Source organism: Oncorhynchus keta, chromosome 8 (assembly GCF_023373465.1).
Source record: "Oncorhynchus keta strain PuntledgeMale-10-30-2019 chromosome 8, Oket_V2, whole genome shotgun sequence".
Taxonomy (NCBI): Eukaryota; Metazoa; Chordata; class Actinopteri; order Salmoniformes; family Salmonidae; genus Oncorhynchus; species Oncorhynchus keta.
The window spans coordinates 38,527,686-38,553,402 of record NC_068428.1 but is presented as its reverse complement, the minus strand read 5'-3'; the positions used below and the strand labels follow the sequence as shown (position 1 = coordinate 38,553,402).

The 25,717-nt window shown below is 43.3% G+C and overlaps 1 protein-coding gene across 13 annotated transcripts in view; it reads left to right on the top strand.

Annotated features, from left to right (window-relative positions):
* The first annotated feature begins 3,560 nt into the window (after positions 1–3,560).
* LOC118378319 (neurexin-3b-like) overlaps positions 3,561–25,717 on the top strand; it is a 778,567-nt gene continuing 756,410 nt past the window's right edge. For 12 of the 13 annotated variants that reach the window (XR_008141146.1, XR_008141145.1, XM_052524156.1 and 9 more), the window contains exon 1: positions 3,569–4,072. The gene's annotated coding sequence lies outside the window, so the exon portion shown is untranslated. Of the gene's footprint in view, positions 4,073–25,717 lie in introns of all 13 variants that reach the window. The other variant, XM_052524146.1, reaches the window with a different exon arrangement.

The window sequence follows — 25,717 nt, the reverse complement described above, 5'->3', positions numbered from 1 at the left end:
AACCTGGACTTCAAAGAAATCGAAAATACAAACATTGTCATCCTACAAGAAACATGGTATAGAGGAGATGGACCCACTGGTTACCAACTGGGTTATAGAGAGCTGCAAGTCCCATCCACCAAACTACCAGGTGTGAAACAGGGAAGAGACTCAGGGGGTATGCTAATTGGGTATAGAGCAGACCTAACCCACTCTATAATATTAGTCAAAACAGGACATTTTTAAATTTGGCTAGAAATAAAAATACATCTTAACAGAGAAAAGTGTCCTCCTCTCTGCTACCTATATCCCCCCACTAGAATCCCAATACTTTAATGAAGACAGCTTCTCCATCATGGAGGGGGAAAGTTACTAGTCTGTGGCAACCTAAATGCCAGAACCGGACAATAACCTGACACTCTCAGCACACAGGGGGACAAACACCAGCCTGGAGGTGACAGCATTCCCTCCCCCATATGCCCCCCTAGGCACAACTATGACAACATAACCAACAAAAACGGGTCACAACTCCTGCAGCTCTGTCACATGCTGGGTATGTACAGTAGTACTGTAGAATATTTTATCACTGACCTCAACTCCGAGTCTCTCAGAGCGTTCACAGTCAGTCCACTGACACCCCTATCAGACCACAGCAAAATCACAGTCTACTTGAACAGAGCAATAACCAATCACGAAGCATCAAAACCAAAGGATCTGAATAATATTAAGAAATGCTATAGATGGAACGAATGTAGTTTGTAAACCTACCAAAAAACAATTAGGCAACAACAAATTCAATCCCTTTTAGACAACATCCTGGACAAAACATTCCACTGTAATAGTGAAGGTATAAACATGGCAGTAGAAAATCTTAACAGTGTGTTTGACCTCTCAGCTTCCCTGTCAAATCCAATTAATAACAATGACAAATGGTTTGATGAAGGATTAAAAACCCTAAGAAAGAAATTGAGAAACCTGTCCAATCAAAAACATACAGTGCCTTACAAAAGTATTCATCCGCCTTGGTGTTTTTCTGTAATTTAAATGGATTTTTATTTGGATTTCTGTCACGACTTCCACCGAAGTTGTTCCCTCGCCTTGTTCGTTCGGCGGTCGAAGTCACCGGCTTTCTAGCCACCACCGATCCATGTTTCATTTTTCCTTTTGTTTTGTCTGTTTACACACCTGGTTCCCATCTCATAATTATGTTCCTTATTTAACCCTCTGGTTTCCCTTTCTGTTTTGTGCGTGATTGTCTTTCGTGTATTCCGGTGTGTTATATTTTGAGTCCTGTTTTGTCCTTGTTTGGAACGGGATTTTGTTACGTTTTGGATTGAGTAAATCAGTTATTGTTACCTGTGTCCTGAGCCTGACTCCTTCGCTATCTTGTAGATAGACTCTGACAATTTCATGTAATGGACATACACAAATGAATCTAAATTGGTGAAGTGAAATGAAAAAAATTACTTGTTTCAAAAAAGTATAAAACATTTAAGACTTAAAAGTAGTGCGTGCATAATTATTCACCCCATTTGCTATGAAGACCCTAAATAAGATCTGGTGCAATCAATTACCTACAGAAGTCACATAATTAGTTAAATAAAGTCAACCTGTGTGCAATCTAAGTGTCACATGATCCATCACATGGTCTCAGTATATATACACCTGTTCTGAAAGGCCCTAGAGTCTGCAACACCACTAAGCAAGCGGCACCATGAAGACCAAGGAGCTCTCCAAACAGGTCAGGGACAGTTGTTGAGATATACGGATCAGGGTTGTGTTATAAAAAAATATCAGAAACTTCTAACATCCCACAGAGCACCATTAAAACCATTTTTTTTAAATGGAAATAATATGGCACCCCGACAAATCTGCCAAGAGATGGCCGCCCACCAACACTCATGGACCAGGGAAGGAGGGCATTAATGAGAGTGGCAACAAAGAGACCAATGATAACCATGAAGCAGCTACAAAGCTCCACAGCGGAGATTGGAGTATCTGTCCATAGGACCACTTTAAGCAGTACACTCCACAGAGCTGGGCTTTATGGAATAATGGCCAGAAAAAAAGCCATTGCTTCATTAAAGAAATAAGCAAACATGTTTGGTGTTCGCCAAAAGGCTCTGTGCTTTGGCAAAGTGGGTGGGGTTATATCCTTCCTGTTTGGCCCTGTCCGGGGGTGTCCTCGGATGGGGCCACAGTGTCTCCTGACCCCTCCTGTCTCAGCCTCCAGTATTTATGCTGCAGTAGTTTGTGTCGGGGGGCTAGGGTCAGTTTGTTATATCTGGAGTACTTCTCCTGTCCTATTCGGTGTCCTGTGTGAATCTAAGTGTGCGTTCTCTAATTCTCTCCTTCTTTCTTTCTCTCTGAGGACCTGAGCCCTAGGACCATGCCCCAGGACTACCTGACATGATGGCTCCTTGCTGTCCCCAGTCCACCTGGCCATGCTGCTCCTCCAGTTTCAACTGACCTGAGCCCAAGGACCATGCCCCAGGACTACCTGACATGATGACTCCTTGCTGTCCCCAGTCCACCTGGCCATGCTGCTGCTCCAGTTTCAACTGTTCTGCCTTACTATTATTTGACCATGCTGGTCATTTATGAACATTTGAACATCTTGGCCATGTTCTGTTATAATCTCCACCCGGCACAGCCAGAAGAGGACTGGCCACCCCACATTGCCTGGTTCCTCTCTAGGTTTCTTCCTAGGTTTTGGCCTTTCTAGGGAGTTGTTCCTAGCCACCGTGCTTCTACACCTGCATTGCTTGCTGTTTGGGGTTTTAGGCTGGGTTTCTGTACAGCACTTTGAGATATCAGCTGATGTACGAAGGGCTATATAAATAAAATTTGATTGATTGATTGATAGGGTTAGGGACCAGGACCTATTTCAGGGCAAAACTATCAACTTTCATTGCCAAGTAAGTGTTGCAGCACCCTCATTTTAGCATGAGATTAGGCCTACCTTTAAAATATGGCCTAGTCTTTGTCTTGTTCAGGTAAAATGTTTACCAGTTTTGCAAATAGGAGGATTTACCTAAAATGTATTCAACTAATATACACCATAAGTGACTCATGAGCAATTAAAATGTGTCATCCATCAATGGTCGTGACTCGTGAAACATTCAATATGGCCGTTGCTCTGTCTGTGACTTCAGCACCATGGACAGCATCACCGCATTCAGATTCGAGAGAGTTCTCCGCAGAAGGCAGTTGTACAATTTCATTGCATGACATTGCCAAACAAGTCACGTTTTCACTTCCGCAATGTCCTCCAGAAGTTATTTAGAATACTAATCCCCAGGAGGTCCAGCCATGCTAGCCTCTCCTAGCAGGGAAATTGAGCCTATAATGCTATTTTTCTTATAATGACTGGCAATTGACTACATATACATTTTGATAGTTCAGCTGGATGCTTTTGACATTAATTAGGCTTGCTTAGCCTCAGGACCAAACTTCCCTTCACTTCGTCGTCCTACCTACTGTACGTCTTTAAATGGCGTGTTTTGGAAAGCGAGTAGAGGGAGGGACGGTAATTCTCGTGTGTGAGAATCTAGTGCGAGCCCATCAGTTGCGCTGAGTAGCGCGAACAGAGCAGCGCTGTAGAGAAGCGCGTTCACAGAGAGAAGGGGATAAAGAGAGAGAGAGATTGAGCCATTCCGGAGACAGAGAAAGAGAGCGCTGAACTGGTAATAACCTTCTTATCACCTTACCATCATCATCACGAGCATCTACTGGATGTACTAAAACCAAACGGTGTTTTGCTGTATATGAGACTTTATTTGGGATTTTTGAGATATTGTTTGAACCTTTTTACGGTAATGAAGGTAAGAATAGCTGGGGGTTTTTGTATTTCAAAAATAATAATATTCTCTGTTCTTTATTTTACTGAGTGTAACCGGTAAAACGACTCATGTATTCTACAACAGCTTTGGGTTTATTTTCACATCTTCAAAAGGTTGACTTTGGACGAGGGGATACAGTGATGCACATACATTTTGCGTCGGCCAGTTTTGGGGATATTTTAGACTGATGTGGAATTCTAGGACCGCTGGACGATTTTTTTGGAGGAGAACTCTCCTTATCAACAAACAAAGTAAGTAACTTATATGGCGTTTGAAACAAGCAATTTGTGGATAAGGTCAAGGCATAATTATTAGGATATAAATATAGCTCGTCGTGTTGAGGAGGGAAACGCAAGCACGGCAAAGTTTCAGTTCAATTAACGGCTGTATAAATGCGCTCACACATTGCTCCGAACATTCTGGGACTAGTCATCTGAATATAAGAATGAGGTAAGCGTCACAATATGAACTATCACCACGAATGCATAAAGTTGCAATTACACAATGTTCCAGTAAACGAAGGAACGAACCCAAATCCTGTAACAAATCCTTGTTGGTCACATCGTGCAGACTGCCCTCGTGCCTGGAGCAGGAATTGAGCGCGAGGAGGAGAGAGCATCACGAAGTAGGCTACCTTCGCTCTCCGTTGATATAGTCTTTATCGGAGCCCTATCGTTGAAAATGTATTTTGAATGATTTGAATAGTTGATGTAGGTTTATTGCAGCTGATATAGTCTAACAATTCTACGTTACTTCAGTTGATGAAGATCAATGTTCTGGTAAACGCGGGCATGTGGCCGGGCCCTCTTGAGTTGGCTGTTCTTTGTAAGGATTCATATTTGTATTTCAAGGACAACCCTTCAAATGTAGATTAAGGCATACGGTCAGAGGTAGCCTATAGGCCTATATTCAAATCGAAGTATCTAAACCCTATGAGAGTAAAACATATGACCAATTAATTCATTAATCACATTATTTTCTATAGGTAATGACAGAAAACTGCAAAGCTGAAAAGTGTGTTTGACCTGTTAAGCATTTCGAAGCAGCAGCGTGTATGTTAAAGTCTTGCGGGATTTGATGTCATATTAAACCGTACCCCCCAATGAGAGTCCCCCTCAATGAGACAGAATCTCAGTGCTGAGTGAATGTGACAGATAGGGAACGCAGGTGGAGGGCAGATAGTTCAGCTCACAGTGTGAAATACGTTACCCCCGACCGACAGACACATGAACCTTCACCTGTTCCGTCAAATAAATGTCACACCAACCCCCCTCATAGATTTAACTCAAAATACAGTTTACAACCACACCTTAGTGCTGAGCTATTAACCAAAATGTCAGTTATTTTTTGTTTTTTTAAACAACTAATTATCTTACAATTAAATTAGTTGAATTCCGTTTTTATTTTTTATTTTTTTTATGTGAGCTCAAGAGTGTCACAGAATTAGTCATAATACCCATAAAACCTAGAGGTCAATAGGGAAATCGTTCCAACCAGGCAAATGGTTCCAATCGTTTTTCCTTCATTCATTTTTCCCATAGGGGATTTTAGAAACACTTAAAATAAGGGCTGTGTTTTGTGTACTGTATTCTTACACTGGCGTGAGGTTTTGATAACCATGTAAATCTCTATAGGACAAGGTGACTTTCATCAATATATTCACCTGTATTTACCCCCCAAAATGAAATGCTAATTAGGCTATTATAAAGAACTACACTTTTTTTATTTATTTAACCTTTATTTAACTAGGCAAGTCAATTAAGAACAAAGTCATCTACAATGACGGCCTACCTCGGCCAAACCCTAACCTGGACGAAGCTAGCCAACTGTGCCCAGCACTATGGGACTCCCAATGGTGGAAAAACGATTGGAACCATTTCCCTGTTTGACCGCTAGGTTTTATGGGTTTATGACAACTCCACTATGGAGTTCTATGGGCAGATTGCTCTGCAGTTTATCTAGAGATAAATCAGATAATGCCCAAACTGTAGAATGTAGTAGGGAGTTGTAATTTCCAACAGGCCAGTGTTCTACATAGTTTAGTGCAGAAAACATAATTAACTACAATGACCACAATCCATTGCGCAGCTACATCATCTGATCTGTTTCTTTAACACCTGCTATGAATGCGTGATATAAAGAGGGGATTCGCGAGGGTTCTCTACCTGAAAATACATGATCTAAGTGATTGGTTGTTGGTATTCAGCAGTCATAACAGTAGACCTTATTTTATTTTAAATACTAAAGTAGTGATTTTTGTCCGACACCAGATCTATAGACATGAGATGACTTGGAATGAAACAATAGTCATCAAATGAAACAAGTGTAATATCACACAACTGGTATTAAAGTAATGTTTAACCATATGATGGTTAATAAGCAGTGATGGACAGTCACTACCATCATGGGACTTTACTTGTTTTATTATGTGTTGATACAGCATTCAACCACCATGTTGCATTTAATGTTTAAAAAAAATCTTGATCATTTTTTTCATAATCCAACCGAAACCAACTCAAAAAAGCACTAAATCGTTCAACACTACCACGAATAGCATGGTGTATTTTTTTATTTGGATATCGACTGTGCCACTTCAGCATGATTTTGTGGCACTGTTGATGCCACACAGTGCTTACAGGCCAGTAGGTTGAGGGTTCGCCGACCACCACAGATGGGCTCACTCTCCCTGCCCATTTCATTACACTACGATCAGAGCCTGCACACAATCATCAACTGGGGGATATCAGATTTAACATTTTTATGCCATATTTATAATTAAATAAAATAGTTTGACAAGTTTCTGTGCCAATGCACACACAACTAATAATCAAAGCATAACAACTTTGGGCACTTCAATATCATGGTTTGCGTTTGACACCACAATCAATAGACAATCTCTACAAACAGAAAATACATACCTCGCTACCTTGCAGGCCTACTCATTATCAAAGGATTGGCTTGACAATCACCAAACTTTATGCTGTTGAATGGCCGCTGCACAGTTTGGATTGATTGATTTTATTTGTCAGTAATAAAAATCTATACATACAGTCCCTTCAGAAAGTATTCAAACCCCTTGGCTTTTTATAAAACTTGTTATAGTATAGCCTTATTCAAACATTTATTGAAACACATTTTCCTCATCTACACACAATACCCCATAATGACAAAGCAAAAAAAGTAGACATTTTTGCTATTTTATCATTTTTAAAATTTTTAAATTAGACATTTACTTAAGAATTCAGACCCTTTACTCAGTACTTTGTAGAATTACCTTTGGCAGCGATTACAGCATCAAGTGTTTTTGGGTATTACACTACAAGCTTGGCACATCTGTATTTGGGGAGTTTCTCCCATTCTTCTCTGCAGATCCTCTCAAGCTCTGTCAGGTTGGATGGGGAGCGTTGCTGCAAAGCTATTGTCAGGTATTTCCAGAGATGTACGTTCGGGTTAAATTCGGGCTCTGGCTGGGCCACTCAAGGACATTCAGAGACTACTCCTGCGTTGTCTTGACTGTGTGCTTAGGGTCATTGTCCTGTTGGAAGGTGAATCTTTGCCCCAGTCTGAGGTCCTGAGCGCTCTGGAGCAGGTTTTCATCTCTGTACTTTGCTCTGTTCATCGTTGCCTTGATCCTGACTAGTCACACAGTCCCTGCCCCTGAAAAACATCCCCACAGCATGATTCTGCCACCACCATGCTTCACCATAGGGATGGTGCCAGGTTTCTGCAGATTTTAAGCTTGGCATTTAGGCCAAAGAGTTGAATCTTGGTTTCATCAGACCAGAGAACCTTCAATGCTGCAGACATGTTTTGGTACCCTTCCCCAGATCTGTGCCTCGACACAATCCTGTCTCCGAGCTCTACGGACAATTCCTTCGACCTCATGGCTTGGTTTCTTCTCTGACATGCACTGTCAACTGTGGGACCTTATATAGACAGGTGTGTGCCTTTCCAAATCATCTCCAATCAATTGGATCAAGTTGTAGAAACATCTCAAGGATGATGAATTTAAGCAGGATGCAACTGAGTTCAATTTCAAGTCTCATAGCAAAGAGATTGAATGTTTATTATTTTTATTATTTTGAATAAATTTGCAAACATTTCTAAAAACCTGTTTTTGCTTAGTCATTATGAGTTATTGTGTATAGATTGCTGGGGAATAGTTTTCTTCATAAATCCGTTTTAGAATATGTCTGTAACGTAACAAAATGTGTAAAAAGTCAATGGTTCTGAATTCTTTCACAAAACACTGTAAGGGATTTATTTCCATTGTGCTCCCTATGAATTAATATGTAGTGCGTATAAAAACAACTTCCCATATACCAAATAAAAATGACAAGCTAAATGGGTTTCCACCTCATTTGCAACTCTAGGCCTACTGTTGATTTTGCCACAAAATAAATGTTGCGTAGGTATAGGTAATGTGCCCACTGGTATTGGTATGTGCTCTCTAGTCAACAGCTCACAGATACAGTGGGGGTATATTCTACTACATGATGAGATTATGGACACAAGTGGACAAGATATTTTTTGGGGACAAATGGCTGCCAAACATCAATCATGTCACCAGAATAAGACCCTTAATATTTATTGTAAGGATCATCAAGCTCATCACCCTGTGAAGTTCATCTTTACTGATTTCATCTGCACCCTAATATACCGCATACTTTCCCATGATGTCATGACATTTTTTATCTGACATGTACTTTACCCACTTAAAAAGGTTGGGTGGAAACCTGAGACGCTGGCATGCCTAGAGAAGAAACGCTGGTATGCCTAGAGAAGAAACGCTGGCATGCCTAAAGAAGAAACTCTGGCATGCCCAGAGAAGAAATGCTGGCATGCCTAGAGAAGAAATGCTGGCATGCCTAGAGAAGAAACGCTGGCATGCCTAGAGAAGAAACGCTGGCACGCCTAAAGAAGAAATGCTGGCATGCCTAGAGAAGAAACTCTGGCATGCCTAAAGAAGAAATGCTGGCATGCCTAGAGAAGAAACTCTGGCATGCCCAGAGAAGAAATGCTGGCACGCCTAGAGAAGAAATGCTGGCATGCCTAGAGAAGAAATGCTGGCACGCCTAGAGAAGAAATGCTGGCATGCCTAGAGAAGAAACGCTGGCATGCCTAGAGAAGAAACGCTGGCATGCCTAGAGAAGAAATACTGGCATGCCTAGAGAAGAAACGCTGGCATGCCTAGAGAAGAAATGCTGGCATGCCTAGAGAAGAAACGCTGGCATGCCTAGAGAAGAAACGCTGGCACGCCTAGAGAAGAAACGCTGGCATGCCTAAAGAAAAAATGCTGGCATGCCTAGAGAAGAAACTCTGGCATGCCTAAAGAAGAAATGCTGGCATGCCTAGAGAATAAATGCTGGCATGCCTAGAGAAGAAATGCTGGCACGCCTAGAGAAGAAATGCTGGCATGCCTAGAGAAGAAACGCTGGCATGCCTAGAGAAGAAACGCTGGCATGCCTAGAGAAGAAATACTGGCATGCCTAGAGAAGAAACGCTGGCATGCCTAGAGAAGAAATGCTGGCATGCCTAAAGAAGAAATGCTGGCATGCCTAGAGAATAAATGCTGGCATGCCTAGAGAAGAAATGCTGGCACGCCTAGAGAAGAAATGCTGGCATGCCTAGAGAAGAAACGCTGGCATGCCTAGAGAAGAAACGCTGGCATGCCTAGAGAAGAAATACTGGCATGCCTAGAGAAGAAACGCTGGCATGCCTAGAGAAGAAATGCTGGCATGCCTAGAGAAGAAACGCTGGCATGCCTAGAGAAGAAATGCTGGCACGCCTAGAGAAGAAACGCTGGCATGCCTAAAGAAGAAATGCTGGCATGCCTAGAGAAGAAACTCTGGCATGCCTAAAGAAGAAATGCTGGCATGCCTAGAGAAGAAATGCTGGCATGCCTAGAGAAGAAATGCTGGCATGCCTAGAGAAGAAATGCTGGCATGCCTAGAGAAGAAACTCTGGCATGCCCAGAGAAGAAATGCTGGCACGCCTAGAGAAGAAATGCTGGCATGCCTAGAGAAGAAACGCTGGCATGCCTAGAGAAGAAACGCTGGCACGCCTAGAGAAGAAATGCTGGCATGCCTAGAGAAGAAACGCTGGCATGCCTAGAGAAGAAATGCTGGCATGCCTAGAGAAGAAACGCTGGAATGCCTAGAGAAGAAACGCTGGCATGCCTAGAGAAGAAATGCTGGCATGCCTAGAGAAGAAACGCTGGCATGCCTAGAGAAGAAACGCTGGCATGCCTAGAGAAGAAACGCTGGCATGCCGAGAGAAGAAATGCTGGCACGCCTAGAGAAGAAATGCTGGCATGCCTAGAGAAGAAACGCTGGCACGCCTAGAGAAGAAATGCTGGCATGCCTAGAGAAGAAACCCTGGCACGCCTCGAGAAGAAATGCTGGCATGCCTAGAGAAGAAACGCTGGCACGACTAGAGAAGACTTAAAGTAGCCTAATCAGATCTGTAACATCGACACAGGGAGTCGGGAAGCAGGTGCAGTTAGTGAGTTTAATATGAACCAACATAGAAAGATACAAAAGAGAAACGTTGGACAAGGAAACATAACCAATACTGTCTGGTAACTGATAACAAAAGAGTGCTATATAAAGGGTAAGTAATCAGGGAGTAATTAAGTCCAGGCTGGACTGATGAGGTGTGTGTAAAGATGCCATTACCGGTGTTAGTACACCAGCGACATTGAGCGCCGGAGAGGGGGAGCGGGGGTAGACGTGACAGTACCCGACGCACGGCTCCAGGCACAGGATGACGCCAGCCAGGAGGACGACCCGGGAGCAAGGAGCGCACCAGTCCGGACGACGAAGGTGGAATTCTCAGATGCTGTTGGGATCTAGAATGTCGTCCACCTGAACCCAGCACTGTTGCTGTGAACCGTGTCCCTCCCAGTCCACCAGGTACTGGAACCAACTACCATGACGTCAGGAGACCAGAAGTGATCTGACGGCATAGGCGGGGCTTCCCTCGATGTCCAAGAGAGGCAGAGGGGTGTCATGGGGGACAACATCAGCCAGGGGACCAGGAACCACTGGCCTGATGGGGGAAACATGAAAAGATGGTGATATCCGGTGGTTTGTCGGGAGTTTTAATCTGTAAGTTACCTCGTTGACCCTCCGGATGACCTTGAACAGCCCCACAAACAGGGGACTCAGCTTCTTACAGGGCAGGCGGAGTGGGAGGTTCCTGGTAGAGAGATCACCAGGATGCAACACGGGAGCATCATCGCGGTGGTTATGCGCCTGCTCTCTCTGACGGTGGACGGTGCACTGGAGTCTCATGTGGGCATCGTTCCATACCTCTTCTGCGCACTTGAACACTCGTCCACTGCAGGAGCTTCGTTCTGGCTCGGAGTCCAGAGAGCCAGGTCCGGCTGATAACCCAGAACACACTGGAAGAGAGTCAGCCCAGTGGAGGAGTGTTGCAATGAATTCTGGGCGTATTCACCCCAAGGAATGAATCGGGACCACTCCCTCTGCCGGTCCTGGCAGTGACTTCTCAAGAACCTCCCCAGCTACAGGTTCATCCTCTCCACCTGCCTGTTAGATTGAGGCCGGTACCCGGAAGGGAGGCTTACCGTGACACCCAGCTGTCCATACACAAGTTGTGAATTGGGGACCACAATCTGAGACGATATCCTCTGGAAGGCCAAAGTGCTGAAAGACCTGCTGGAACAGTGCCTCAGCGACCAGGAGAGCGGTAGGGAGACCAGAGAGAGGGATGAAACAGTATGATTGAGAATCTGTCTACAAGCATCAGAGGGGAGATTAGTGATGAAAGCAATGGACAAATGAGACCAGGGATGCTGAGGCACTGGAATGTGAAGGAGTTTTTCTGCTGGTGCGTGCCGGGGAGATCTAGATTGAGTATATAGTGAACATGAGTTGACATATTGTGCAGAGTCCTGCTCCAAAGTGGGCCACCAGTATTTCTCAGAAAGGGATTGATTGGTGGCATCGCTGACCTGAGTGGACTGCTGGATGGGCTGGGGTGCTGGCTCTGTAACGTCGACACAGGAAGCAGGGGAACTTAATGAGTTTAATATGAACCTACATAGACCGATGCAAAACAAGAGAACCGTCTGACAAGGAAACATAACCAATACTGGCTGATAACTGATAACAAAAGAGTGCTATATAAAAGGGTAAGTAATCAGGGAGTAATGAAGTCCAGGTGTGACTAATGATGCGAACCAGGTGTGCGTAAAGATGAGTTGCCATTACCAGTGGTTAGTAAACCGGGATGTTGGGCAAGGGAGAGAGGCAGTAGACATGAAAGGTTATGACATTGTGACTGGTTGTGTTGATGGCACACATAAAAGGTCATACATTTTAAAAGTTAAATGCTAAATATTTTGGCTATAGAACAAGGAATAGCCACTCAGATTGTAGAGGAGGCAGAGCGCGAAACTGGGCTTGCTGGGAGCGTATGTGGCCACACTATTATAGGATGACTTGGGAGAATGATGATCTGCAACAGCCAGCTCATCTCAATATCAGAAGTAAAAATGCAGCCAGACTGGCCTGCTACTGTGCATTTCTAGACCTTACAAACTGCCCAGAGTAGTCCCACATCTGATCCAAATGGAATTATTAAACATTCAAATCACAGGGCTTTTGCACCATTATTTCAATGCCATTTTCACTGCATCCTAGAGTAGAAATTTGTACTCCCTTGAAAACCATAATGCAATTATTCATTGCATTGTTGTGTTATGTTGTAGGCTTGTCTAGGTAGGATAATTATATTGTCCCTGAACAAGATTAATAGGGGAGCATTTTTAGTTGCGTGTCTCATGTTTAAATGTGTTTTTCATGCCATGAACCGGCCTCTCAGCTGCTTATCAGCTATTCCTATTTGTTCTTGTGGATTCATATTGAAAATTGATGCTGCTTGGAATGCTTTTATGCGTGGTATGATTGCTAGTTAGTCTACTGCAGACCTGGACAAACAATCCACTATTGTCTCTATGAATGGGGGAGAGGGCAGAATAGATAGTTAGACTGGCAGACTATATTGACCTGTAGTATAGTAAATGAAAGCGTAGTGCATAAGGGAAGTACCAGAACACCTTGATATAGGGGAGGTGAATGTAAAAATATTATTACATTTGTCTATGATGGAACAAAATTATATATTAAAACGTGCAAAAGAGTGAATGTAAACCAGTGAAAAAACGCACCACACTCCCCTCTGCCCAATAAAAAAATACAACCCTCCCCAAAGTAAAAAAATAAAGAAAAAGGTTTACAACCCTCCAATATTTTAGTCTCAAATGTAGATCTGTCAACAGAAATTAGATGGAAATCTGACTACGCCAGTAGAGGCTGCTGAGGGGAGAATAGCTCATAATAACATCTGGAACTGAGCGAATGGAATGGCATCAAACCACGTTTTTTATGTATTTGATAGCATTCCACTGGTACCACTCTAGCCATTAAAATGAGCCCGTCCTCCCCAATTAAGGTGCCACCAACCTCCTGTGGACTATGCCTATATTTCATGTGTGTAGCCTATAATTGAGTCGTTGAATATGTAGCCTAATATAAGGCACATCACATAAAACATACTCGATCGGTTTTAACAGCAATTACAGGCCTAACATGGACAAAAAAATCTGAATATATTATAATGGAGTCCTTGAATATGTTATATAACCCCTGAAACATTGTTTTAATTCAAGAGATGGACACCCGATCCCATAGTATTGTGCTCCCAATAACTCATCCTGATTGACGGAAGCAGGTCTAGAGATAGGCAGCATGGGCCATTTTCATAGAGAGACTAGCTGGATATCAGGTTTCATGGAACCATGGCCCCTCACTACCACTTCTGAATGGCAACCTGTGTACCTTATTAGCTGATACTAGGTTTGCTTCCCCATAGGCCCTGGTCAAATGTAGTGCGCTATGTAGGGAATATGGTGCCTTCTGGAGGATGCACATTAAGCCTTCTGCATCTATATATCTCTCACTCTGGGGCAATAACATGGACATACTGTATATCAATTTGTTACAGGTCAATACACCCTTCCAGGCCCTTTGACCTCTCTCTTATCTCTAGATGGATTTAACTTTAGATAGTGGTAGTTAGCATGACTTCTCAATAACAACGCTAACTAGTACCTTATCAGCTAATACTACAGGTCTGTATCTTACATTTGAGTCATTTAGCAGACGCTCTTATTTTTCACATAGTTGGCTCGGGGATTCAAACCAGCAAACTTTCGGTTACTGGCCCGATGTTACTGGCCCAACGCGCTTAACCACTAGACTGCCTGCCTCCTCACACTGGAGCAATAGCGTTGACAGGACATACCAATGGGTCACTAAGCCTTCCCATGCCCTGTAACCTACTATCCCCAGAAGGAAACACCTTTAGACAGGTCCAGAGAGCAGAGCAGGCTCAACAATGATGGTTGTCAATGCCTGCGTCCCAAATGGCACCCTATTCCCTATAGAGTGCACTACTTTTGACCAAAGCTCTGGTCAAAAGTAGTTTACTGCGTAGGGAATAGGATGCCATTAGGGACGCAGACCAATAGAGAGCAGGCCCAGGAAGGTGGTTGAGGCATTGTCAATGATAGCCACCACATTGTATTAGCATTAGAGAGTATCGGTGCCCAGAAGTCAACAGAAGGCTTACTGCTCCCTGCAAATAGATTAACTTTTCAGAACAGGCAGGTGGTTAAAGAGCCTATTGTGTGTCAGCATATGTTGCTCTGGTAACACCATGATTGGACTCGGCATTTGTCTGGGGCTGAAGAGACCATGGACAGAGACCACACAATGACAAGGGCAGCAGGCTGGATGAGTACACACGTTGGCCTACTAATGTATGTAGAAGGATATAAGGCTTACCTGACTGACAATGAATGAAAAATCTTTTGTATTGCTCTTTTGAGCTCATGAAAGAGAACAAGATAAATGTTTGGTTAGACTTATGCCTTTTAATTGGATGGTTAATAAAGGCCTCATGTCGTGTTTAGGTCACTTGTAGGGTAATGAGTTCCCTTTCAGCCAGTCAACTTCGGTACAACATCCTATTGGGGCATCACACTCTCACGACTTCGGTACAACATCCTATTGGGGCATCACACTCTCACGACTTCGGTACAACATCCTATTGGGGCATCACACTCTCACCACTTCGGTACAACATCCTATTGGGGAATCACACTCTCACGACTTCGGTACAACATCCTATTGGGGCATCACACTCTCACGACTTCGGTACAACATCCTATTGGGGCATCACACTCTCACGACTTCGGTACAACATCCTATTGGGGCATCGCACTCTCACGACTTCCGTACAACATCCTATTGGGGCATCACACTCTCACGACTTCGGTACAACATCCTATTGGGGCATCACACTCTCACGACTTCGGTTGAGGGATTTACAATCACGCCTGACAAGACCAAAACACGGCCTCGCTGGAAGCACTGCCTTCCACAGGTGTTAAGCTTGAGGATCAGATTCATTCCTTCAATTATTCCGCTCCTTACCTCGGTGTGAACAGGAACGATTCACGCTACTAAATCAAACAGTTGGAACGTGAGAATGTATTGTGCCAACTAAGCTGTCCTTTAGTGGTAGATGGTTAGATGGTGCTCACACACTGGTAATTGCAGTAGTAGTAAAATCACTGGGGAAGCCAATCCCCCCAAAAAGGGTGTATTGTGTTGTGATAATTGTGTTGTTTGCTCTATAACCTGTTAGTTCATATGCCTTGACACCGTGATCCTGTATGTTGGCCTAAGGCCAAGACCATAAGAAGACACAGTGACAGAACACGTTCAACCACACATTTGTTTCATTACAAAACCAGAGAGTAACATCTGTCCAGTGAAGTCCACAAAACATATTGCATGTAACAGACAGTTACATGACCTACAGCATGGTCAAACAAGGTGTCATGACTGGCCTGTGAGGATCAGGTCTACAGAGATATCTCTCCCTCCCGCAGAGGGAAAGAGGTATGGCGGTGGGTGGTTTTATGACATCATCGCAAATTATAAGGCAGCAGACCAACTCCTTTCTGGTCTTTAATGTGAGAGATCGGAATGTCTGTGTGCCCTGTGAAGAGTCTACTACCCAAAATTACAGAACATCAAATAAATAGACTTTGGGACAATATATTTCATCTTTCGAATGGGTGGGAATAATTCTGTCTATTTTATGATGTCATTGAAAGTTAAATGAGGACGTTATAATGAAAAACATTGGAACTTGCAGAGTTTATGATGTTTACATCCTTCACTTTGTGTAGAACATTTCCAGATTAAAGAGAATGTTTTTGTGACGATGAGGCTGTGATTTTAGTTGACTAACGAGATCATAGTAAATTGTGATACCTTGCCTTGTAACTAGCTACACCCCAGGGAACCCAAGGAGTGTGTCATAAAGACGGAAACACCACCTATCTACCCTAGGGTATAAACATGTGAGTTAAGAATTTACATATCAGAATAGAGGGCCATGCGCTGCCGCCAGGGTCCACAATTAGTGGATGACCCCAAAATGCAATACGAGGTTGAAGGGGACAAATTAACCTCTTAGCAATCAATGCTACATTTGAGTACTGTATCTAAGAAGGTGAATTCAAGCAGGACCACCCGGTTATTCTCTTCAAGTCACCGGTTGTCTACACAGCCCTCCTACCCACGCTGGGAGCATCGACACGGCTGATTAGCCTCCTCAGAAGTTCATTCTCACAGAAATATTGCAAGGAAACAGACAACTAAGAGAAGGGAAATTGTGACATATTGTGGACAATCAGAGACTTACACCCGATAACGAAGGAGACGGCCATCGAAAGAACAAGGCCGTACCTATCCCACTAAGCGGAACTTGGTCCACGAAGACATACCCAATGGGAACCTTCAACACGTAAATACATGCATTACAATTCTTACCCATAAGAGCGGCAGTTCGGGGCAAGGTGTTTGGGCTAAACTAAGCATAGTTTACAAATGCATCCAGGTGTTGCTTTTCTCTCTTGCATTTCTTTCTCTCTCTCTCTCTCTCTCTCTCTCTCTCTCTCTCTCTCTCTCTCTCTCTCTCTCTCTCTCTCTCTTTAAATCTCCATCTTGTGTAACACGTGTCATATTGTGTTGGTCTGCTAGGGACCTGTTGTCATTGTATTAAGTTCTAATCAATAACTGCAACTGTGTGTGTGTGTGTGTCTCTCTTATGTTATCATTTAGCTTATCAGTAAATAAATAATGAACTAAGTTTGTGTGATACGAAATAATTAGTGAGACCCGGGTTTGTGTAAATTATTTGTTTACATTTTACCCCCTTTTCTCCCCAATTTCGTGATATCCAATTGTTAGTAATTACTATCTTGTCTCAACGCTACAACTCCCGTACGAGCTCGGGAGAGATGAAGGTCGAAAGCCATGCATCCTCTGAAACACAATCCAACCAAGCCGCACTGCTTCTTAACACAGCGCGCCTCCAACCGCACCAATGTGTCGGAGGAAACACCGTGCACCTGGTTACCTTGGATAGCGCGCACTGCGCCCGGCCCGCCACAGGAGTCGCTGGTGCGCGATGAGACAAGGATATCCCTACCGGCCAAACCCTCTAACCCGGACGATGCGCCCCCCACGGACCTCCCATTTGCGGCCGGCTGCGAGGGGATTGTGTAAATTTAAATGACTATGGGATGTTCCGAATGAGACTGATATGAGGAAATTATTGACTGCTATAAGGAACTGGCACTCCAAAAGGTCCCAGACACATCACAAATGTTCTTTTTGTTCGATAATGTCCTTCTTTATATCCATAACAACTCAGTTTAGCTGGTGCGCTTCAGTCAATAATCCATTCAGTTTCCCTCCATCAAAATGCATACAAAATTAATCCCAAACGTTACTAATAAACTTTTCCAAATCAAATCAAATGTATTTATATAGCCCTTCGTATATGCTGTACAGAAACCCAGCCTAAAACCCAGCCTAAAACCCCAAACAGCAAGCAATGCAGGCGTAGAAGCACGGTGGCTAGGAAAAACTCCCTAGAAAGGCCAAAACCTAGGAAGAAACCTAGAGAGGAACCAGGCTATGTGGGGTGGCCAGTCCTCTTCTGGCTGTGCCGGGTGGAGATTATAACAGAACATGGCCAAGATGTTCAAATGTTCATAAATGACCATCATGGTCCAATAATAATAAGGCAGAATAGTTGAAACTGGAGCAGCAGCACGGCCAGATGGACTGGGGACAGCAAGGAGTCATCATGTCAGGTAGTCCTGAGGCATGGTCCTAGGGCTCAGGTCCTTCGAGAGAGAGAAAGAAAGAGAGAAGGAGAGAATTAGAGAACGCACACTTAGATTCACACAGGACACCGAATAGGACAGGAGAAGTACTCCAGATATAACAAACTGACCCTAGCCCCCCGACACATAAACTACTGCAGCATAAATACTGGAGGCTGATACAGGAGGGGCCAGGAGACACTGTGGCCCCATCCGAGGACATCCCTGGAGAGGGCCAAACAGGAAGGATATAACCCCACCCACTTTGCCAAAGCACAGCCCCCACACCACTAGAGGGATATCTTCAACCACCAACTTACCATCCTGAGACAAGGCAGAGTATTGCCCACAAAGATCTCTGCCATGGCACAACCCAAGGGGCTTGGGACAGGAAGATCACATCAGTGACTCAACCCACTCAGGTGATGCACCCCTCCCAGGGACGGTATGAGAGAGCCCCAGTAAGCCAGTGACTCAGCCCCTTGTAATAGGGTTAGAGGCAGAGAATCCCAGTGGAAAGAGGGGAACCGGCCAGGCAGAGACAGCAAGGGCGGTTCGTTGCTCCTGAGCCTTTCCGTTCACCTTCCCACTCCTGGGCCAGACTACACTCAATTATATGACCCACTGAAGAGATGAGTCTTCAGTAAAGACTTAAAGGTTGAGACCGAGTTTGCGTCTCTGACATGGGTAGGCAGACCGTTCCATAAAAATTGAGCTCTATAGGAGAAAGCCCTGCCTCCAGCTGTTTGTTTAAAAATTCTAGGGACAATTAGGAAGCCTGCGTCTTGTGACCGTAGCGTACGTGTAGGTATGTACGGCAGGACCAAATCGTAGAGATAGGTAGGAGCAAGCCCATGTAATGCTTTGTAGGTTAGCAGTAAAACCTTGAAATCAGCCCCAAACAAGTCAAACAACGTTTATAATCAAACCTTAGGTACCCTAATATGTAAATAAACAAACAAAATTTAAGACGGAGAATCGTCATTGTCTTTACCGGAGAAAAATATCAAAGAAGGCGCTCTCTTCCACGCGTTTGGAAACACTACAGCCAAAATGGGAGCCACCCAGAAAAACAACAATTTCTGGCAAATTTTTCCAAAAACCAGCATGAAACTCTTTTTAAAGACTGATGACATCTAGTGGAAGCCCTATGAACTGCAATCTGGGAGGATTTTGCCTTATAATTAAAGTGAATGCCATTGAAAACAGTGGTAGGCTGAATTTTATTTTTTTGAGATGGTTTGTCCTCGGGGTTTCGCCCGACATATCCATTCTATTATACTCACAAACATAATTCAGAGTGTTTTCAATCCAAATCTACCAATTGTATGCATATCCTAACTTCTGGGCCTCCGTAACAGGCAGTTTACTTTGGGCACGCTTTTCATCTGGACGTGAAAATACTGAGAGGTTAAACAAACTTTTCCCGGGGTGCCCCAGTTTACTGAGTTAATTGTTATATTATTGATTTAATCACAAAATAATAAACATAGTAAATTATTAGATAAATAGCATGTTATCGCATTAACAATTGCAACGTCACGACAAAGGTCATGTTTCTGACATTTTCAAACTATTAAGCAACTTTTGATTTAGAACCATGGAGTGCTACTGCAAATCACAAAGAAAACAGGAGCTGCTTCCTCTATTCCAGCACCATTTCAACTTCAACATTTCAACATCATCTAATCACCTAAATATTTTATCCAATCAATGCCAGCTAAATATGATGTGGCTCTCCATGGTACTGATTTCTGTGTTTATGTGTGTGTGTGTGTGTGTTTTGTATTTTTGTATTTTTTCTGTAAATGTTTTGGGGAAGCTTGGCTTCCTTTGGCATCCATGAATACTGGGACATTGTGTGCTGAAGTTTGTATGGCTCTCATAACCTTCCCAATCACAAACAATGAGTTATTCCTCAAAATGCTTGGCCTGGCTATAGCAATAAATAAGATGGCTGACGTGACTGAAACAACAAAGTCTAACAAGCCAGGTTTGGGTTCGTGCCCTAATTTTTTCATTTTTTATTTCACCTTTATTTAACCAGGTAAGGCAGTTGAGAAAAAGTTATAATTTGCAACTGCGACCTGGCCAAGATTAAGCAAAGCAGTTCGACACATACAACAACACAGAGTTACACATGGAATAAACAAACATACAATCAATAATACAGTAGAAAAATCTATATACAGCATGTAGGATAAGAGAGGTAAGTCAATAAATAGGCAATGGTGGCAAATTAATTACAATATAACAATTAAACACCGGAATGGTAGAATATGCAGAAGATGAATGTGCAAGTTGAGATGCTGGGGTGCAAAGGAGCAAGATAAATAAATAAATACAGTATGGGGATGAGGTTGATTGGATGGGCTGTTTACAGATGGGCTATGTACTGTACAGGTGCAGTGATCTGTGAGCTGCTCTGACAGCTGGTGCTTAAAGCTAGTAAGGGAGGTAAGAGTCTCCAGCTTCAGAGATGTTTGCAGTTCGTTCCAGTCATTGGCAGCAGAGAACTGGAAGGAGAGGCGGCCAAAGGAAGAATTGGCTTTGGGGGTGACCAGAGAGATATACCTGCTGGAGCGCGTGCTACGGGTGGATGCTGCTATGGTGACCAGTGAGCTGAGATAAGGCGGGGCTTTACCTTGCAGAGACTTATAGATGACCTGGAGCCAGTGGGTTTGGCGACGAGTATGAAGCGATGGGGCTTTGGTGACAAAACAGATGGCACTGTGATAGACTGTATCCAATTTGTTGAGTAGAGTGCTGGAGGCTATTTTGTAAATGACATCGCCAAAGTCTAGGATCGGTAGGATGGTCAGTTTTATGAGGGTATGTTTGGTAGCATGAGAGAAGGATGCTTTGTTGCAAAATTGGAAGCCGATTCTAGATTTAATTTTGGATTGGAGACGTTTAATGTGAGTCTGGAAGGAGAGTTTACAGTCTAACCAGACACCTAGTTATTTGTAGTTGTCCACATTAGAGGTCGACCGATTAATCAGAATGGCCGATTAATTAGGGCCGATTTCAAGTTTTCATAGGAATTGGAAATCTGTATTTTTGGACACCGATTTGACCGATTAAAAAAAATATTAATCATATTTAACTTTTATTTAACTACGCAAGTCAGGTAAGAACACACCTTACCTTTTCAGCTCCGGGATTCAATCTTGCAACCTTACAGTTAACTAGTCCAACGCTCTAACCACCTGCCTCTCACTGCACTCCACAAAGAGCCTGCCTGTTACGCGAATGCAGTAAGGAGCCAAGGTAAGTTGTTAGCTAGCATTAAACTTATCTTATAAAAAACAATCAATCAATCAATCATAATCACTAGTTAACTACACATGGTTGATAATATTACCAGTTTATCTAGCGTGTCCTGCGTTGCATATAATCGATGCAACGCAGGGGGATGATTAAAAAACTGCATCTAACCGTAAACACCAATGCCTTTCTTGAAATCAATAGACAGAAGTATATATTTTTAAACCTGCGTATTTAGCTAAAAGAAATCCAGATGAAATTGTGTCACTTCTCTTGCGTTCATTGCACGCAGAGTCAGGTTATATGCAATAGTTGGGCCGCCTGGCTTGTTGCGAACTAATTTGCCAGAATTTTACGTAATTATGACATAACTTTGAAGGTTGTACATTGTAACAGGAATATTTAGACTTAGGGATTCCACCCGTTAGATAAAATTCAGAACGGTTCCCTATTTCACTGAAATAATAAACGTTCAGTTTTCGAAATGATAGTTTCCAGGTTAGACCATATTAATGAACTAAGGCTCGTATTTCTGTGTGTTATTATGTTACAATTAAGTCTATGATTTGATATTTGATAGAGCAGTCTGACTGAGCGGTGGTAGGCAGCAGCAGGCTTGTAAGCTTCAAGCATTGCGTGGTTTATGACTTCAAGCCTATCAACTCCCAAGATTAGGCTGGTGTTATCAATGTGAAATGGCTAGCTAGTTAGCTGGGTGCGCGCTAATAGCGTTTCAATCTGTGACGTAACTTGCCCTGATGAAGACAGCTTTGCTGTCGAAACGTTGGTAAAATTAAAATTGCATCTGAGCTCTTAGAGTGTGCGTCTCTCCTTTATTTTTACGTAATTCGCTCTGAGACCTTGAAGTAGTTGTTCCCCGCGGCTTTTGTGGAGCGCTGGGTAACGCTGCTTTGAGGGTGGCTGTTGTCGATGTGTTCCTGGTTCGAGGCCAGGTAGGGGCGAGGAGAGGGACGGAAGCTATACTGTTACACTGGCAATACTAAAGTGCCTATAAGAACATCCAATAGTCAAAGGTATATGAAATGTAAATGGTATAGAGAAATAGTCCTATAAATACTATATTAACTACAACCTAAAGCCTCTTACCTTGGTATATTGAAGTCTCATGTTAAAAGGAACCACCAACTTTCACATGTTCTCATGTTCTGAGCAAGGAACTTAAACATTAGCTTTTTTACATGGCACATATTGCACTTCGACTTTCTTCTCCAAAACTTTGTTTTTGCATTATTTCAACCAAATGTAACATGTTTCATTATTTATTTGAGGCTAAATAGATCTTTATTGATGTATTATATTAAGTTAAAATAAGTTGGTCCTCCATTAATCGGTACCGGTGTTGAAAAATCATAATCGGTCGACCTCTAGTCCACATATTCTAAGTCAGAACCGTCCAGAGTAGTGATGCTGGACGGGTGGGCAGTGATCGGTTGAATAGCATGCATTTAGTTTTACTTGCATATAAAAGCAGTTGCAGGCCACGGAAGGAGAGTTGTATGCCATTGAAGCTCATCTGGAGGTTAGTTAACACAGTTTCCAACGAAGGGCCAGATGTATACAGAATGGTGTCGTCTGCGTAGAGGTGGATCAAATAATCACCAGCAGCAAGAGCGACATCATTGATATATACAGAGAAGAGAGTCGGCCCGAGATTTGAGCCCTGTGGCACCCCCATAGAGACTGGCAGTGGTCCGGACAACAGGCCCGACATACTTAAGGATTTGACATACTTAACTCTATCAGATAAGTTGTTGGTGAACCAAGCGAGGCAATCATTTGAGAAAACAAGGCTGTTGAGTCTGCCAATAAGAATTTTGTGATTGACAGAGTCGAAAGCCTTAGCCAGGTCGATGAATACGGCTGCACAGGAATGTCTTTTATCGATGACGGTTATGATATCGTTTAGGACCTTGAGCGTGGCTGATGTGCACCCATGACCAGCTCTGAAATCAGATTGCATAGCGCAGAAGGTACGGTGAGATAATGCTTTAAAATATACTCACGTTTGTTGTCTTGTATGTCTCGGCTTGGTGTGTAAAGGACGTCACGCTGCTTGCTTAGCGAGTACCACTTCCTCCCAATTCAGCCCATACCTTGCGTAGAACTCAGTACCACTGCCTCACAAACACACTTGACCGCCCTCAAGCGAATTAGCGGATCACCTCAAAAGCTAGCTAATGAAGGAATGCAAGCAAGACACTTCAGGCTGAGGAATAAGTTTCCCACAACCCAATGTGCTACATTCACCCCTCAAACTTATTCAACAGCGACCGCAGCACAACAGCATATCCAGGTCATGGCATAACTGTAAAGAACGTCACACCTGGGACGAACTCTGGCTTGGAATAGCACTGCTTGCCTCTCTTCACAGAAGGGTCTGGGTCCCACCTTGGTGATCCAGTCCTAAGCAGACTTTTGAGACCAGGCTAGCTAACAAGCGCTGCATAGCATGCTAGCCTGGTTAGCTAACCCGCTAACGCAAGATTCCTACTACTCGCTATTCCTGACTCCCCATGGTGGAGTTGCTTGGGTGGAGTTCTCTTGTTTAGTGTACATAGCGTTTAATCACTTGGTTATTCTTAACGGACCGTGCTGCGGTCAAAGAGGCTAGCCTAGCTTAGACTAATGAGCCTCCTGGCTAATGCCGGCTACCATGTATAACTTCCAGTGAATGACGCTTACTAGCATTCTCCCGGGCATTGGCAACCTATTCCTATTTTAAATTCCTGGAGTTGGAGGGAGTAAAGGAAGCACGGGTTGCATGCTCCTTCGATGAGGAAGTAGACCCCGAGCAGCTGCGCCGCTCCACACAAACATAACTGTGATGCCAGTGCCCTGCTTTTTGTCATGGCAAACGGGGCACTATGTCAGCCTTTGACCGACACCTCTGTGCCTATAAGTGACTCGGTCTTGGGATATCCAGTTATGTGACCAGCTTTTTGTCTGTTTCACTAATCCAGCTCTAAGCAACTTCTTCCCTAATGGATCTCTGTGGCTATCTCATTTAGCAGCAAGGGGCAAGGGCTACCTAGCCCCACCAGGGGTCTGGCAGTGTCTTGGGCGTTGTTTTAAGGGTTGACTATAGGAGATATTTGTGCTGCAGCGATTTGGTCATCACCATACGCTGTCTGCTCTTAGTGTGCTTACAGCTGGGACAGGGGAAATTCACTAATCAGTGCGCCATGTGCACAATACTCAGACTGCTGCATCTGGCGGGGTCAGGTCTGAGTGGTCTGCCATGGGTTGTTTCATTTAGTATCCGTTATGTTGCAATGAATTTGACTGACTGAAAGGGAACATAACATTATGTCTATAACTACTGTTCCCTGAAGGAGGGAAATGAGGTACAAAACCTGTTTGGCCCCGCGCCGCCGGATCCTGGGCTTTATGAAGAGCGGTATTAAGTGCTCGGATTCATTCCTTCAATTTATCACCTGTGGAATGCGGGACTTCCAGAGAGTCACAGATTTCATTGACCTTGTCAGGATTGTAGATCCTTCAACCGAAGTCACGAGAGTACGACTCCCCATAGTATGCTGTGCCTCGTTTCCCTCCTACATGGAACAGTAGTTATAATCAATCCTAATGTAAAAAAACAAATTCTGACCATGTGGTATTTTGTTTTTGGGCCAGGTCACATGGTCATGAAAAACTCTGGGCTCTAGTATTTGGTCCTATGCTGCTTGCTAAAGCATGCATACACATGCACAAGGCAAAATTATAGGTGTTTCTTAAAATGCATATTACCACGCTCCGAGCACGCAAATTGGAGGACAGGAGAGTCGGTGTCCAAATCAAAGTACGCTAAACGCACCACAGAGGGCACTTCTCGAACGTGTACTCCGTTTGTACATATTTTAAAGCATCGATGCTTCAACGGAAAGTATGCACAGAAATATGTATAAAATTATTAAAATGTCCTTAAATTTCTTTAAATTATTTGATCTGAAGCGAGAGAAAATAAATTCTGACTTCAGAATTAAATGTTGCTGAATAACATCTCATATGTTGCCTGAATAAAAATATTTGATCTTGATAATTTAAGTAATATATGCTGTGTTAATCTTGTCATGTTTACCTGCCTACAATACACAATGTAGAGTTCCTAGATCGCAAGCCCATACATAGTGAGTCAATAGGGCTAACTGGCTAGCTAGCTAACCACAAATAATTCGTAACTAGCTACTCATGAAAAAATTACATTTACCTTGCATAACATCAGTTATAGGTCCATTTTGCCTGTTTAACTAACTGGCTACCTGGATTATTACGATTCACATATATTGAATTGAAATATTCACATAGTTGTAAGTATTGTGTATATTTTGTT